Source organism: Lepus europaeus, chromosome 2, assembly GCF_033115175.1.
Source record: "Lepus europaeus isolate LE1 chromosome 2, mLepTim1.pri, whole genome shotgun sequence".
Lineage (NCBI taxonomy): Eukaryota > Metazoa > Chordata > Mammalia > Lagomorpha > Leporidae > Lepus > Lepus europaeus.
Genome location: NC_084828.1, coordinates 62,707,722 through 62,724,849, shown reverse-complemented (window position 1 = coordinate 62,724,849; position 17,128 = coordinate 62,707,722). Strand labels below are relative to the sequence as shown.

At 42.3% G+C, this 17,128-nt stretch overlaps 1 protein-coding gene across 6 annotated transcripts in view; it reads right to left on the bottom strand.

Annotated features, from left to right (window-relative positions):
• BBX (BBX high mobility group box domain containing) overlaps positions 1-16,818 on the bottom strand; it is a 280,483-nt gene extending 263,665 nt beyond the window's left edge. For 4 of the 6 annotated variants that reach the window (XM_062207541.1, XM_062207531.1, XM_062207610.1 and 1 more), the window contains exons 1-2: positions 16,686-16,818; positions 13,381-13,452 (exon numbers count right to left, since the gene is read on the bottom strand). The gene's annotated coding sequence lies outside the window, so the exon portion shown is untranslated. Of the gene's footprint in view, positions 1-13,380; positions 13,453-14,812; positions 14,831-15,613; positions 15,632-16,685 lie in introns of those variants that run through there. The other 2 variants (XM_062207551.1, XM_062207561.1) reach the window with 2 other exon arrangements.
• Between the last annotated feature and the right edge of the window lie 310 nt (positions 16,819-17,128).

Genomic DNA, 17,128 nt, shown 5'->3' with positions numbered 1-17,128 from the left:
TGCTCACAGTTTTTGCTTTAAGATCTAAGGTCACCAAAGTCATTTCTCAGAGATGCTTTTATTAACACTCTGACCCTCACCAGCTATATCTTTCTTCCACCCTATAGCTAGTCTAGTCATATACTGTACAGCTTTGGAGGACCTCTTAGAACTTAGCTTTTCATGCCTGGATCTGTGGTTGCTGCCAATACCTCATGCTAGCTACACACTTTCCATAACCCTTCACAAACAACTAAAATTTACTCCATCCCTTCTATATGCTACATACTTGTTAGGCACTCGATAGTTGAATTCTTACCACAACTCTCATGCTGAGCTAGGCTCTGTCCTTACCCTTTCCAACCATCCTAACTGTGCATAGTCATTTAATGGTATCTATTGAGCTCCTACTACGTTCTAGGTATTGGGAGTAAGACAGTGAACTAAACAAAGTCCCTGAGTTTCCCTAAACTCAGTATAACACTACCCAATTTTGACCAGTACTCTACAAAGTAGAGTTGTCAAATTCCAAAACATGAGAGACAATCTACTTGGAATAATGAGGTAAATAATACAATTTTTGTGTATTTTCAAATTATGTCACCTTTCATATTTTCTAATCTGTTAATATTTTGTTATATGCATATTTATAGCCAAGCATATAGAATTTATAAATAAGGATACATCCTTAATTTGCTTTACCAGAAAGAACAGCATTTTAAAAGTCTAGATCCTTTTTGGCTTAGATGGTAACATATTTGATTGGCACAGTGAGGGTTAGCATGGCTCCCCAAAACGTTCAATTTCTATCCAATAAAGTAAACAAGCATTCTACAAAGATGCTTAGACAATTTCTAGTTATATAACCAAAGTTCAAAATCCTAGTGGATCCCAATTTCCCATTCCTGTTTAACTCCTATTGCCCTATACTCATCATCCACATTATCTCATGAATATTATGGAATCTTTACTTCCTATTTCACATTTTGTGTATGTCATTATTATACTAGAAACAACCAGAGACCAGACTCATTGTCTTTTTATTCTGCAAGCCCCTGAATTCCTAATCCAATTTTATACATTGTGCGTACTCAATAAATACATGTTGCATAAAGAGAGACAATTCAATATATGGAACCCAGAATTACCAAATGGATATGACAAAGAACAATTATTTGATTTACCAAAGTCTGTTCCCTTCACAAAATGACTGATACTGTATTCCTTCACTCAACTCCCTCAGGTATACTTAACAGACCATTGATGACTTAATACAGAGATCTGGTGATGGTAAAACTTCAATCTCTCAAAACAGCAGCCGCTGGTAACTGAAGGCAAATTAGAAATAAATATGAAATATTCTTAATTGATAATGTCGATAAAAATAGTTACTTTTTGAGAAACCAAGTCAAAACTTTTAGGAGCACATCTTATAAATGAAGAGAAGTACAGTGGTAGCTTTGGGAATCGCAAGGAGGGAAGGCCTACACTTCCGGGAATGGAAAGGCATACTTCCAGGGAAGAAAGTCCTTGTCAAGGTCCCTGCGGGTGCCTAAAGGTCAACCAATGAGGATCAGACCCCCCTCAACCTTTAACTCTCATGCCCTAAATCTATAAAAGGAGCTCTCCCAATCTCTGACGTGCGACTTTCCCGGCCCCCGCTCTGTTGCTCTGTTGGGACCGGGGAACCTCACCCGGGAGCGGAACCCCAATAAAAGCCTGTGAACAATCGATTCGTCTGCCTGGGAAGATTTGTTACGCACCGGACACCTTACATACAGATCATTCTAATTCTTAACATGTATATTTTAGACTTGAAAGCCATCTAGCTGTATTTGAAATACGTCTCAGAACTGACACATAAGGTCACATTAAAAAAAAAAAAAAGTAAATAAAAAGAAACAACAGCTGATTCACTGTCAGTTTCTTGCACGATAAACTCATCGCTGTGTGTGCAAGACCAGATCCACACATATGTGTCTCTGCTCACAGAATGCGTGTCCAGATTGGCAAAATTCATACAGAATGAATATGGAAAACTATTAACATAAAAAAAACCCTTGTCTTACCACAACTCTAAACAAATTCTCTGGGCCTAAGCCTGTACGGTACCAAATGAGATGAGGACACATGTCCATAGATAAAACTAACAAGTTCATTACTATCACGACGCTTGGTAAATAATGAGATCTGAATGGCTGTATTCCCACAATGCCAAAAAGCCCCAACACAGACCACAGGAGAAAGACTCAGAGTTATAATTCTGTCTGTCTCTGTTCCTCTTTGCTGCTTTAACATAAACATCAGGGTCATTACTGATGTTCTAAGCATATGAAGAAATATTTTCCCACATCAGCTTCTTCCTTATGATTTCACTTATGAATAAATTTGGTTGTTATTAAAGTACCCAAGGTTCCCATCTGGAACACCGAGTGCAATATTTTAGAAACAAAGTTTTAATTTAAACTGGGCTGGTATCCAGAAGTGACCAGCAGAAGGAGGGCCACAAATACAAACTGGGTGAAAATGCATAAATTCTGAGTCGTAACAAACACAAAAACCATGATTAAAAGACCAGATCCAGTTCACTATGCATAAAAGAAAAGTGGTAAACTCATGGGTGTCCTACAGGCCACAAGTTTCTAAACCACAAGAGGGACAGCAACTCTAAGTACAGGTTGAAAAAATCCCAGAAAAACCTAAAAACTGCTTGATGGAACCACTGAGAATAATCACCACCTATAATCTCTCCTATTTCCCCCTGTTTAGAATCCTATGTCTTATTAATACTTGGACTAGAAATCTTATCAATGTACTCCTAATTAGTATAATTTGAGTAAAACTAAGTATTAGTTACAGTAGTTCATAATATTTTTACTGACACATGTTTCAATCCTTGTGTCTCTAATTCATACTTACTACTCTATTAAGTATGCTTTTAACATTATTTGGCATGTATGAACCCTCTTGGAGATGTTAGATAGTCAAACACTTCCCTTTGTTTCAATCATGTTGTCATTACAGATTGTGACATTAATAGCAATAAATAAAAAGGAAGTCTAAAACATTTAACTGAACTATAACATAAAGTGAAAGCCCTATCAAAAAGAAATCAAAGACCTTTTAAATATACCAGAAGCCCTAAAGGATGTACTAGTAACACTAGTATTTAAACAAGAAGCAAAATTAGGGTTAGAGCCTGATTTTTAAAATTCACTCTAGAGCCTGGGCCAGATTAGCTTTACATCTTAATAGCAATTAGGGTAATCATGTTGCTACAGCAATAAACTCTCTTCATGTGTCAAGGTCCAGTTCCTATGCTGGAACTGGTATTTACTCAGTACTATTTTACACTGTATTTATTAGAATAATTAGCACAGATTAACTTATATGACAGATATTTACATGTGCTGGCCTTTTCCAGCCAGTAGAATATGTTTGCTTTGAGAATAAGGTTGTCTGGTATTCATCTTTATATCCCTAAAGCCTAGGTCAAGCACCAACATACTGTAGGCTCTCAATTCATGAACACTGAATTATACCAATAGCAGGTTTTTCTGCCTGAGTCTCACCAACACTTGACCAAATTATTTAACTTAGAAAATGTTGTGCTTTGAACATGACCCATGAAAACAAGCAGAAAGAAAGGTGTCAAATGCCATTAAACTTACACTAATTCAGTTTACCATCCTACTTGATTGAGAACAGAAAGCAAGTGGTTTATGGTGGGGGGATGAAATCCAGTAAGTGGAAGCTCAGCACCGAGAGTAAAGTGTCAGTGGCTAAAAGAATGCAAGAACACACTCTTCAAAAGATCATCATCCAAGCTGCAACTTCGCTCAAATAAATACCCTGGCTACACATATCACGGGAAAAGATGAGCCCCTTAAAAAAAGCCGAAGTTCTAATCTTCGCTATTAAATCAAGTTCTGACTTTGCTGAATTTGCAAAGATAAAAGAAAATAATTTCAGATGAATAGGGAGGGCTCTTAGTACCAAAACGCAACATGTTAACTTTGTATTTTCTAAATGGTTTTCTACTCGTATACAAAAGTATAACTTACACAAATCTTTTCACAGCAGAAAAGCTTCTCAGGCAAAATAAACCAAAAGTACATACCTTCTAAACTATTTCCAAAACTGATGAACTTGAACGTTTGACTGACTCTGTATCTAACTCATGTCTGATCATCAGATACTCCAAAGAGAAGGCCACAAATCTGCTCCTTACTAATTTTTCCACTAATGTTGAGTTTCCAGTCAAAGAAAATATTAGAAAACTTCTATAACATTACCCATGTTACATTGTTAAATAGTTCCAATAAAATATATTCAGTGATTAATGACTAAAAAGTAGCAGAGCACAAACAGAATATTCAGCTGGAGAAACAACTCTTCAAGAAAGGACAAATGATCTCTTCTGCTATACTAAAGTAATAAAAAAGATATTAGAATTAAAGTTGCTATAGAGGCCTATTCTAGCTATACCAACTAGAAAGTTGACTAAATGTCAGTTTGTAAATTAAATGCCTTTGAAAGTGACCTCAGAGATAAAAATTTACAACAGGTCCCAAACAAGAGACTTTCTCACCTAAATCCCTTGAAAGTAATAAAGAACAGAGTTCTACAGAGCAGGTGTTTCGCTGGGTGCTAAAGACACCCATGTCCCTTGGGGCCGGTGCTGTGGCACAGCAGGTTAACGCCCTGGCCTGCAGTGCTGGCATCCCATATAGCTGCCAGTTCAAGACCTGGCTGCTCCACTTCTGATCCTGCTCTCTGCTGTGGCCTGGGAAAGCAGTAGAAGATGGCCCAAGTCCTTGGGTCCCTGAACCCACGTGGGAGACCCGGAAGAAGCTCCTGGCTCCTGGCTTCGTATCGGCGCAGCTCCAGCCATTGCGGCCAATTGGGGAGTGAACCATTGGATGGAAGACTTCTCTCTCTCTCTCTCTCTCTCTCTCTCTCTCTCTCTGCCTCTACTCTCTCTGTGTAACTCTGACTTTCAAGTAAATAAATAAATCTTTAAAAAAAAAAGACACCTATGTCCCATAACTGAGGTCCCCTCTTTTATTCCCAGCTGTCTCTGGACCCCAGCCTCCCACCAAAGCAGGTCCTGGGAGGCAGTGGTGACGGTTTAGGTAACTGGGTTCCTGCCTCCCATGTGGGAGACCAGGATTGCATTCCCAGTTTCCCACTCCTGGCTCCAGAACCTGATCCAGCCTGGACCCAGCTATTGCAGACATTTGGGGAGTAAACCAGCAAACGGGAGCACTGGCAATTTGTCCCTCTCTCCCTTTCTCTGTCTTTCTCTGCCTCTTGAATTGAGTTTTGAATTGGGAGAAAGAAAAATTGGGGATACTTCTTCACTGAAAGTTGCCCCAAACTCTCATTTCTAACTTCTTGGAATATGGCCTTAACGGCAGGTAAATACAGAAATAGCCCCAGGAGGGTATGGCATTGCAAACAGTCCAAGGCCAAGCATGATCACTGGCTGCACAACCACAGACAAGTTACTTAGCCTGACACTTGGTTTCCTCATCATTAAAACGGGATACTTCTCATCTGAAAGTTATGAAAAATAAAGTAATAAAAATAAAACTCATGCCACAGAAGGAGGCTCTCAGTCCAAATTATCTTTCCCCCTTTCTCCCAGCGTAAACTACCGCTTGAGAAATTATCCTAAAAACATTCAGGGAGTGGATGTTGGGCATAGCAGTTAAGATTTCTGCCTGGCTTCAATATTATTTGAGAGCTTGGGTCTGATTCCTGGCTCTGGCTCCTCACTGCAGCTTCCTGCTAATTCAGACTCTGCGAGGCAGTAGTGATGGCTCAAAAAATTGAGTCCCTGCCACCCACATGGGAGACTCTGATTGAGCTCCAGCCTCGCTGGTTCAGCTCAGCCCAGTCCTGGCAGACATTTGGGGAGTGAACCCATGGATAATAGCTCTCTCTTTCTCAGTCTCTCTCTCTCAAATAAAGTCTTCGCAATTGCAGTCATATGGGGAGTGAGCCAGCAAATGAGAGTTTGCTCTTTAATGTTTGATCTCTCTCTCTCCCTCTCCCCCCTCCTTCTCTTTTTTTTTCTCTCTCTCCCTCTCAAATAAACAAATTAAAAACACACACACACACAAACTCAACTTTGCCTTACATATAAATGAGAACTGTGTAGTCATTCTTTCACCCTAAGAAACAAAAGTGTCTGGATAAGTTTACTTCAATTATCTCACAAAAACAACAGGTGTCATTATTTCACATAGCCCTGATAAGTTTTTCATAATCCCTTTTTAATTGACACTTATATGAGGGGTCCTCAAAAAGTTCGCAGAAAATACATTTTATGAAATGAACTATACATGGATTTCAAAGATTTTTTGCACCAAAATACAGTTATCTTTTAATTCCATTTTCAACTAACTTTATGAAGTATCCTCATAAGTAGGGAAATGTTAAAGCCTCAAATTCATTTATCAATAATTATATTACATGGGTAGTAACAAATACCAAAATGACTCAACTGCAAGTCTTTAAAATCAAATAAAGGTAAAAAGAAAGTTCAACTCCACATCCCCATTCTAAAATATTCACATTACTGGACACAATAGGGAAAAGGAAGAGATCAGAGAAAGAGGAATATGACAGAATGAGATAGAAGGGGAAAGCGGAGGAGAGGAGGAAGAAGGAAGAGAGGAAGGGAAAACAGAGAAGAAAAAAAATGGTAATTTCAGTAACTCAAAAGACAATCAAAGCTTGACAGCTGGATATATAAAATTATTTTCTCATTTTCTTCTATGCTCCATCACATTCCCTTTGCAGTCAATGAGAACTCTACACTTGGATGAGTTCTGAGAGGTGTACCAAAATCTACAAAACAACTCAGCATTTTTTAATATTAAAATAATCAGCAATGCTAATAAGACTCCCTCTGAATTACTTAATCTGTGGCTTTCCCATACCAATGAATACAGTCATCTCAAAGAGTAACAAAAGTGGTATCAATAAAGTCTTCAGCATTAACTTAAGTTTCAGTCTATACCAAATGAAGACTGATTTAAATCTCTTACCATAACAATAAGCAGAGAGAGCTACTATTTATTCCTAGAGTGTCATATAGATTCTATCCATGGCATACTTCCTGTTTTTCTATAATGGTCTTACAAGAAATTAAAAGTAAAGGGCATTACCTTAATATTCTATAATTAATTATTGAAAATAAAAGTACCTAAAACTTCTGTAAAACAATTCAATCTGCAAACATTCTCACCTGAGAATAATCTCAATTGTCAGAAAACATTTTCCACTTTTACTTTTCTGATAGATGGAAAGACACATGTGCAAATGATGGTGTAATAAAGGATATGTTTTAAAACAGCTTCATGACATTTTTAATAACAGTAAGCCATAATGAAAGTAGTCTGAATATCACTCAAATATTCACCATGGTATATGTTTCACATGTGGTGCCAATTTTATTGTGTATTTGTTTAATAAAATAAATACCTCCACAACAAGTGAATCACAATGTCAAAATGGCATAGATGAGGGGAACACCAGCTTCTGTGTGTGTGTGCTCAACTGAGGGGGTGCAAACATTAATGACTACCATATTTTGCTTACCTGACTTTACACTCCTGTGCCTTCCATCCTTATATTTGGAGACACGGAGTTTCAACAGTTTGACTGAGTTACCATATAATATTAAGACATTTTCTATGATTTGCCGGCTTGCGGTAAAGTCAAAATGTTCAGATGAGCCATCATCAAAATCAGCAAAAGGATTTTCATTAAAGTAAATGGGTAGGAATATCAGATCATTTCACTGTGGACTAAGGAAGTGAATATGAAAGATCAGAATTCCTTATTAAAAACCCTTAGGTCAAGACAGGCTTCAGAATTTAGATTGTTATGCCTTTATACGAAGGTAAAACCATGCAGACAGCATATATTATGTAATATTTCTGGGTAGATGTAAAATAATACCTCATAACCAGTGAATAAATAAGTACTATTATTTCTACAACAAAATATGTGAATATTATTTCAAAGTGGGCTTGAAAACTATTTTAAATGGTTCCATGACAGTTTGGGTTAGGTCTCACTACCAAACGAGTTTTGATGCTAAACGTTTTGAGGAAAAAAGCTTTTTAATTTTTCAGTTATTTAGATGAAAGATTGTGAAATCTATTTCTAGTACCTCTACACATTAAAGTGCAAAGGCATCTTCAAAAAATAGGGCTTATTAATTCACTGCAGATCAAAAAGTATAGCAGATTAAAATTTAGTTAGGCGGGTAGATGTACCTGGCAACTATAGTCTTAAAAATCAGGAAATGCAAACGTTTCTTAATTTTCATTTATTCAAATAAATTATACGATTGGTGTCTACTTAAAAAAATGTTTAATGTTACAGACAACGTGTATTTAAGTAAAACGATACTATTTGTAAACTCTTCTGTACTTTCTTTGTGCTTGACCCAATGTGGCATTCACTAACTTACGGTTTTCACGTTGTTTGAAATTTCAGGGATTTGTTTGGTGTATTGATATCTCCCATTCATCTTCTCCTTAGCTTGCTCCTCTTTTTTATTTAAGTGCCAATTTTGTGCAATGAAATTTGTTAAGCACTACACACCTAACACTTCTCAATTTTCATGTCTTGACACAGCCTAAGTATAAATCAGTCACAAGTGCCCCAAATAGTTAAGTGAGAACAGTTAAACTACTACACTTTACAATTTTACCATTGTCTATGAGTATATTCAAGATTTTCATTTTGATCTCATTGTCACTTGTATTCTGATGCTTTCTTGATAGGAAACGGAGTAGCTGTACCACACTGTGAACTACCTACAAAATACACAGCATAATTTATCTATGTCTATAATCAGGAAAATCAAAATGTTCTATGTGTAAACATGGTATCTTGTCTTGATGGAAGAGTTTGGGAGCTGATGCTCTAGGACATTCCAGAAAGTCACCAGAGTAAATGTGCCAGACTGTCAACTAACCACACTGAAACATGAAAAGAGCCGTCTTCCTCTCCTAGTCCATGCTATTTAAAAGAACTTCTGCATTATTTCATGATCTTTTTTTTTTTTTTTTTTTTTTTTTGACAGGCAGAGTTAGTGAGAGAGACAGAGAGAAAGGTCTTCCTTTTCCTTTGGTTCACCCCGCAAATGGCCGCCACGGCCGGCGTGCTGTGCCAATTCAAAGCCAGGAGCCAGGTGCTTCCTCCTGGTCTCACATGCGGGTGTAGGGCCCAAGGACCTGGGCCATCCTCCACTTCACTCCCTGGCCACAGCAGAGAGCTGGACTGGAAGAGGAGCAACTGGGACAGAATCTGGCGCCCCAACCGGGACTAGAACCAGGTGTGCCGGCACCACAGGCAGAGGATTAGCCTAGTGAGCCGTGGCGCCGGCCTCCATGATATTTTTACCTGAGGGCCATATACTATCGTTGGTTTAATTATTTACTCAATACTTCAGAATATTTTTAATTTTTCTGAGATTTCATAGAATCCAATTCATTCTCACTTTTACTTTGTATGCTACATAACCTTCTCATCATCTGAAGTCATTTTAGTACTCAAATCCTTGAACTGACTCACATATTTTAACTTATTAAATTTATATTTTGGTAGGGGTGTCAATACTTCATGGTATATATTTAACCCTTTAAGTCCTTCATTCCCTCATTTTTTCATCTTCTCTCAATATTTATACTTCTAGATAGAATTCTTCACAGGTTTGCCTTCTTTTGTATTCCCTCATGTAATTGGCACTTACTTCAATTTTCACCCCATCTTTATCTTAGAAAGAAAAAATATTAAAAGAAATCTTCCTTAATACATAAGGATTTTTCTGGATGTTTTAAAATCACCCAACAGTATGCCAGCATTTCAACAAATTTCCCTCTAAAAGATAATATGATCACGTATGAATGCTGAAAGAAGTTATACTCAAAACTTTTCTCAGGAATGACCTAAAATATAGAAATATCTACAATTTGGCACAGTATACAAGAACCGTCCTGGAGGTGGTACAAACCCACTGAGTGAATTAGACTCTCCAAACTAGGGGAATCTCCATTCAGCCTTAGCCTTAGTCCTTCCTACCTTCGGAGCAGCGGTCTCAGAGGTTCGCCTGAGCACTGCTTGCATCTGACTTGCCAGGGGCACATGATAACAATGCAGTGCTGAAATGGCAGTGTTTCTCCTGAAGTTGGCTTTGTTTTCATTTCATTAAGAGAGGAGGGAACCTGACTAACAATATAGGAGAGATACCACTCAGACCTATTTTAAAAGGTGCCCTCGGTGGTGAAATGCTAAAGAAGATGGACGAAAAGCATCTTCTTAGATTAAATCTTAAAACACAGGGATGGCAAAACGACAGACATGATATATCAAAATTAAATGCGAAAATACAGTACTTCAGCGCATTTAAATATGATTGTAAATATATTCTGTACATTTGTAAGACACTAATAATAATTTCAGGGATTTCCTTTACTACAGCAGAAACGGGCAAATATGTAATGTGGCTATTTTCAAAAAGTTTTCTGTTTTTTAAATAAGGTTGAGCTGTGAGACCTTATTAAAGATGTCTGGGAGAATGGTTAAGATGCCACTTGGGACATCTGCATTCCTTATCAGGATGCCTGGTTTTGAGTCCAGGCTCTATTCCCAATTCCAGGTTCCTGCTAGTGAGCACCCTGGATTGTAGCTGGTAGCTGGGTCCCTGTCACACATGTAGGAAACTCAGACCAAATTCCCAGCTACCTCCTGGCTTTGGTCTGGTCTAGACCCAGCTGTTGCAAGCTCTTAGAGAGTGAACCAGTGGCTGAAAGATCTCTGTCTCTCTTTCTTCTCTCTCTCTCTTGCTTTCTCTGCCTTTCAAATAATTGTTTTTAATTTCAAAGTGATTCTTATTTATGCAACATCCTCTTTAAAATACAGTGTTTGCATCCACTCATGCTCTTTGTGAAACATAGGAATAAACATACTTTAAATATGCTGGTTAATGACTAATAATTAGAAATTATTTTTAATTTCATGAAAATTATAGCTTTATTGTTTTAGCTGCTGAATTATATTTTCACGAGCTACATCACATTATTTTCAGATCTTTTGTTCCTTCTTTCTTTACTACATATACAAAACTTTACCAATTATATAGTTACTTATAGCATAGACCAACTGTACTGATATATGCATCCTAGCTTTCACTCAAAGCTGTATTCAAACAAATTCCCCCTGTTCTAAAGGATTAAGCACAAAGATTAGGTATATAAGGTCAAAGGCCCTATCTATACACTTTACGAAGTACATTAAAGGCAGAGCTATCTCAAAGAGACAGTCAAACCCGCACCTTAAAAAATTTTGGATACAAAGATCAAGATGGATTATTTAAGTCTCAAAACTGAAAAGTTTTAAAAATATGTAAGTCTCTAATGGAAGATTCTCTCTCTAAAACCACGGCAAGTGCCTTCAAAGACATAACACTTGGAAACAGCAGATGAGCCACCTTTCCAGCAGCTAACACTAAATTTGAAACACAAATTAAGGCTTCAGTTTCAGAACTTAATAGAGGTATGCAGAATAATGAAATGGGAAGTTTGGAAACTCTTGATGACAGAAAAACAAAAATTTCTGTAAATTCTTATTTTGTTCAGTAAACCTCAAATCTAAAACAGTTTAGGTGTGCATAACTGGTAATTCATGGTCAAGGTGACTCTTAGATCATGATTATAAGTTTTACACTATCAAAACTACTCTTCAAGACTACTCTTAAAAATATTGCTTTAGTGAAGCAATCCTTTGATATCTGAAAGAAATGTAATGGCTCACAAGATCACTTTTATTCTGGAAATTACTGATCCCATATTAATTTCTGAATTGGTTAAATATATTTCCATGGAGAAACAAGTAAGGTTGCTGCAATGAACAAAATAAGGTGCCTCACATTCTTCAGTAATTCTTTAGTATTCTTTAGTAATCAGGAATGCATTTTGAATACTCTTGCCATATGTTCAAATATGAAAAACTTCTCTTGCAAACAAGCTGTAAGAAAATCAAAGACACTGAAATCCACATATTTTGGTATTCACTAAATTCACCTTATTGAACCATTTCATTCTGACCATTCTAACTAGCCTCTTGTAAGTGACATATTTTGATATCTCCAATCACTTAATAATCACAGTAATACCAATAATTACATTCCACAAAAAATGTTGGGACACAAAACTTACATTATACAGATCCTTTAAATCCTTAGTATTATCAAAGTATATTTTGTTACCTGATGCAACTACCACAAAGGCCTCGTCTTCAAACTCAACAGCTCTTAGCGTAAGACAAGATTTTGTTAATAAACTTGATAACCCAGCAAACCACAAAACGGCCAGGTCCCTGAATTATCTTGCATGGAAAAGTGAGTTGAGGTCCATTTTCATTCACAAAACATAATCTCCAAATCCAGTATGGCAATATTACAAAGCACCACAATCAATCCATACAACTTAAAACAACTGGTTTTCTTAAAATATCAGTGCCTCCGAATGCCTCACATGTTCCTTTACAATAGAGCGGCAAACTTGCAAGTAGATTGTCTGCAGGTTCAGCTCACCATGTTGCCGTCAAATGCTCTATAAACCCTCAGCTACGTTATTAGCTCTCAAAAACAAACTTTGCAGACACTTTCTATCCTACACATACTTTGCAGATTTTTCCCTTTGGGAGGCATAGATCTGAAACAGACACTTAACAACAGAGGTCAAAGTTGCTGTTTATTGTCTATTCAGGCTACTCAAGAGTTCCTAATTTCTCCAAATATATACATTTTGAAGGTTATTCTGACCAGTTCTACATCAATCTTGGACACCAGATACTACAATGTACCATACTGCCCTTCCTCCCCTCCCCAGTCTAGAAGTAACTGTTACAGATGTCACAGTTATTCAAGAAAGAGAGGCTGGGACAGTGGCAGCAAATATCGGTCCCTATAATAAGAAAGGCCTTCTACCCAATGCTTTCTTGGGTTTTTAGTAATTCTTTCCCCTCATACAGGACGATCTTTCTACAGTGTTGTTCAGCATCAAATTTACTAGGCCTTCAACTCTGTGTAAAATTTTATGATCAATTAAAATGCCTATTTGAAAATAAGTTTTCAAGTGACACCCACTTGTAGATAAAACTGAAAAGAACATTTAAACTACCTTAACATCATAATAATAGCCTACAGCTGAACTCTGAGAAGTATAAATTGACTTCTGTTGGGAGCAGCTCAGTGAGACGAGCTTTCTGGGGTCTGAAACCTCAAGAAAGCTCTTCTTATGTGAACAATAGGGACCCTTTATGTCATCAATAATTGCTGTAGTGCTCCCCTGTAAGAAGAGTTTGCATACTTACTCAGGAAGGCAAATTGAAAGTACACAGGGAGGAAGACGAACTGCGGCAAAGCCTTTGTCATATGATAGTGACCTATAAAGTATCCAATAAAGGTACATCATCAGTATGGGAAGGCTTGAAGACAGTAGTATCCCAAGCTCCGTTAACAGCTAGGAAGGAAGGACACTGAAACCAGGAGTCCAGCTCTCCGACAGTCCCTCCCCTGACTCCACCCCCTCCAAGGCAGAACAGTGAGGGCAGGAAAAGGAGAGAAGCTCCCCATATTCAAAGGGCAGAGGCTGGGGGGCAGCCCATCTGGCATTCCCGGGTGTCTCCAGCACCCTTGCTTCCCACTCCCCGTATGTACAAAGCAGAAAGTTGATCCATTCTGTACAAGCAAAACCCACATCGCGATCATTCATCAACTTGCACAAGTGATCACCATCCCCAGGACAAATCCACCGGTAACCAAATCATAGCGATCAATAAGCAGCCCGAGCTTGGCGGTGCCCAGGAGTCAGCGGGAGGTGCCACCGCGGCTGCAGCGGGTCCAGGTACCGAAGCCCTCAGCCCCGAAGACCTGGGCAGCCACAGCGGTCTCCCACACGCGCTGCCAGGGTCAGCAATCCAGAGATTGGAGATCGGAACCGATCGGAGAAAAACACATTCGCCAGAGCCCACGGTGGCAAGCGCAGGGCCACTGGGTCTGCGATGTCGGGGTGGGGGCAGCTGGGAAACGAGGAGGGAGGAAGGGGACGAGGGATCCCACCCCGGCTTTGTTGCTGGTCACCATCAAGTTTGCATCTTAGTACAAAATGTCGATCTTAAAGGCTGACAAGACAGCGGCAGAGGCAGACCGAGAAAGAGAAAGGCAATAGAGTCCATCTTGCTTTGGGGGAGAGGGGGGAAGAAAAAAAATGAAGTGCAAATCCCACACTCCGGGCGTAAAAGTCTGCTAAACACCTTTCCACAGCGGAGGAGCAACGAGTGGGGTGTCCCCGTGCCCGTGCCCGCTCGAACTGGCGGCGATCCGGGCAGAAAACGCCTCCCTGCCCTCCTCCTCTTCCTCCTCCTTCCCCTCCTCCTTCTCCCGTTCCTCCTCCTCCTCCTCCTCCTCCTCCTCCTCCCGCGGGCCCCGGCGAAGATCCTGCCGCCACTGCCTCAGCCTCCGCTGCCCCCCAGGGAGGCACCGCCGCCGCCCGGCCCGGCGCTGCCATTCCGGGCTTGGACCGCGCGGCGCGGCGCGCGTGGGGCCGGGCGCGGGGTGGCCGCGCAGGGACGTCCGCACCGAGGACCCCCCGCGCCCCCTGGCCGCCAGCAGGCTACAAAAGTCGCGCGAGCAGAGGTGGCGGCGGCGCGCAGGGGAGGGGGCGCGCGTGGGGGGGGGCCCACGCCGCGAGTGGGCAGCCCCAGGGGATGGCGAAGAACGCCCCTCCCCGCGCGGGGAAAGTACCCCAGTCCCCGTCAGTCAGCCCCGGGAACGACAGCCCGGCGTCCGCGGCAGGGAGACGAGAACTGGACGTGTCATTAGCAGGACAGGCAATGGTTTCAAAGCCCCAGGCCAATGACCATTAGCAGAGGCAGAGCTCGCTCCGTCCCCATCCCCCACAACCTCCACCCACCTTCCCCTTCGTCCCCCCCCCACCTCCACCCCACCTCGCGAAACTTTTCAACAAGATCCACCTGGACGAATCTGTCCTCAGACAGTTAAAATACTGACTAGACCCTACACACCGGCAAGGAAGGGAAATGCACGCTTTATTTTCCTTTCTACAGAAAGGAAAGCAAAAAATAGCTTCTCTCTCTGTCTCTCCCTCTCCCCCCCCCCCTCTGTCGTACATGTTGTGTCTTAGCTTTTTGCATCGTTTCGTTTTACCTTCCTCATTTAGCAGAAATGATCGAGGATAATTCACATATAAACGTGTTCCAGATTCTTGGATCCAGGGTCCTTGTAAATTACACGACTCGGGTTCGGTCTCAGTTACGTTAAGTTTCATACAATACCCCCAAGGAAAAAAAAATTTAAAAATAATAAAATTTCTGAGGGTGAGTGAGCGAGACGAGGTGGAGGAGGAAAAGAAACCTCGAGTCTGATTTCTGTAATTTACAAGCGACCCGGATCGCAGCAAATAACAGCGTACCACGAGTGTGGCTGAGGAGGGCTGGGGAGCTCTTTCCAGGGGCATCGACCCCATCCCCGGATAAAGGATCTGCAAGTTTTCTGTCATCGCGACCATGCAATGCCATAACTTACCTTCAGAAACGAGACTTTAAACAGCCAAGGCCTTCCTCCTCCCCTCCACCGCCACCACCCCCCAGCCTCGCTCTCTCCACCTTAAACTTATTGACACAACATAATCCCACATTCAGGCAAAATCCTGACACGGCCTCCCTCCTCCTCTTCCCCCTCCTCTCTTCCCTCGCGTTCCCTCTCCCTCTCCCTCTCTCCCTCTCCCCTCCCTCTCCCCCCCTTTCCCTCTCCCCTTCTCCCTCGCCCTCTCTTCCCCCTCTCCCCCTATTCTTCCTCCAGGCTACTCTGGCACTAAAACAGCACTTTCTCCACTCGCCGCGCATTTGGTTAGGGGTGGGGGGTGAGAGGGCACCGAGCCGCGGGGCCGGAACACCCAAATCCCAACTCTGCCGATGAACGAGCAACTGGGGCTGGCTGCTCCCGGTCACCAACGCACACGAAACGTTCGATAAATCCACCGAGGGCTGCCTCCCCGTACCTTCCTCCCCTGCCGCTGCTCCCCAGGCCCCACCTCCCCGGCAGCCGAGCCCAGGCTGGGCTCCACGTACTTTCGCCGCGATGAAGTTTGGGGCTCCCCGGGCGGCCACGAGCCGCCCGCCGGGCGTGAGGGCTCTGTTGTTGTTTTCCTCCGGCTGCCCCAGCCCGCGCCCCGGCTCCCGTGCCCCTCTCGGGCGGCGCTGCCTGTGCGCCGAGAGGTGCTGGTTGCAAACGCAGCCTGGCACCGGCTGGCCTACTACTCCCCAGCCCGGCCCCCAGCCTCCCGCTCGCAGGGCACTGCCTCCGCGCCCCCCGCCCCCCGGGCCCCGCCGGCGCGGCCGCCGCGACCCTCGCCCCCGACCTCTCCAGACCCAAAGTTTTGGCGGAGGGGGGAAAAGTGCCCGGCCCCGCGGGCCGGCTGGCGGCGGCTCCGGACGCGCGGGGTTCCCTCCGTCTTCCTCAAGTCCACCCTACCGGCTGCCGCCGCGGCTCCTGCCGCGGAGTCCTTGGGGCTGCAGCCCGGCGGCTCGCAAGTGAGTAGGAAAACAGAAAGTGCGGGGAGAGCGCCCCGGCAGGGCTGGGGATGGGGGGCGCTTACCTAGCGGGCTCGCCGGGCGCGAGGGCGTGTGTGTGGCTCGCCCTCCGCGGCCAGTCAGGGTTCCTCTATGGGAAAGTGGAGAGGAGCTCGCGGAGCCGCTCTGCCTCCGCTTCACTGTACACTGTTCCACATACAGTACATGCAACCCGGAGAGACTGAAAACACTCATTTTATATAAGGCAGCCTGCCATTGGCCCGCGCCAAGACGGACGGGCCGCGCAGCCAAACAGAAGGCCCGTTACACCCAAACACACGCACACATACACACATTTTACAGAGACACACAAAGATCATCACATTTTCTATTTTCTAATGTTCGGGACCTGTAGACAGTGGGAGAGGACAGGTAGAGAGGCCCAGCGGAGAGGGCTGAAGGGCAAAAGCCCTGTCTGCACCAAGTTGCAAGGCTTGAAAGTGGTGTCCTTTTGACTTGGGAGGGTTAT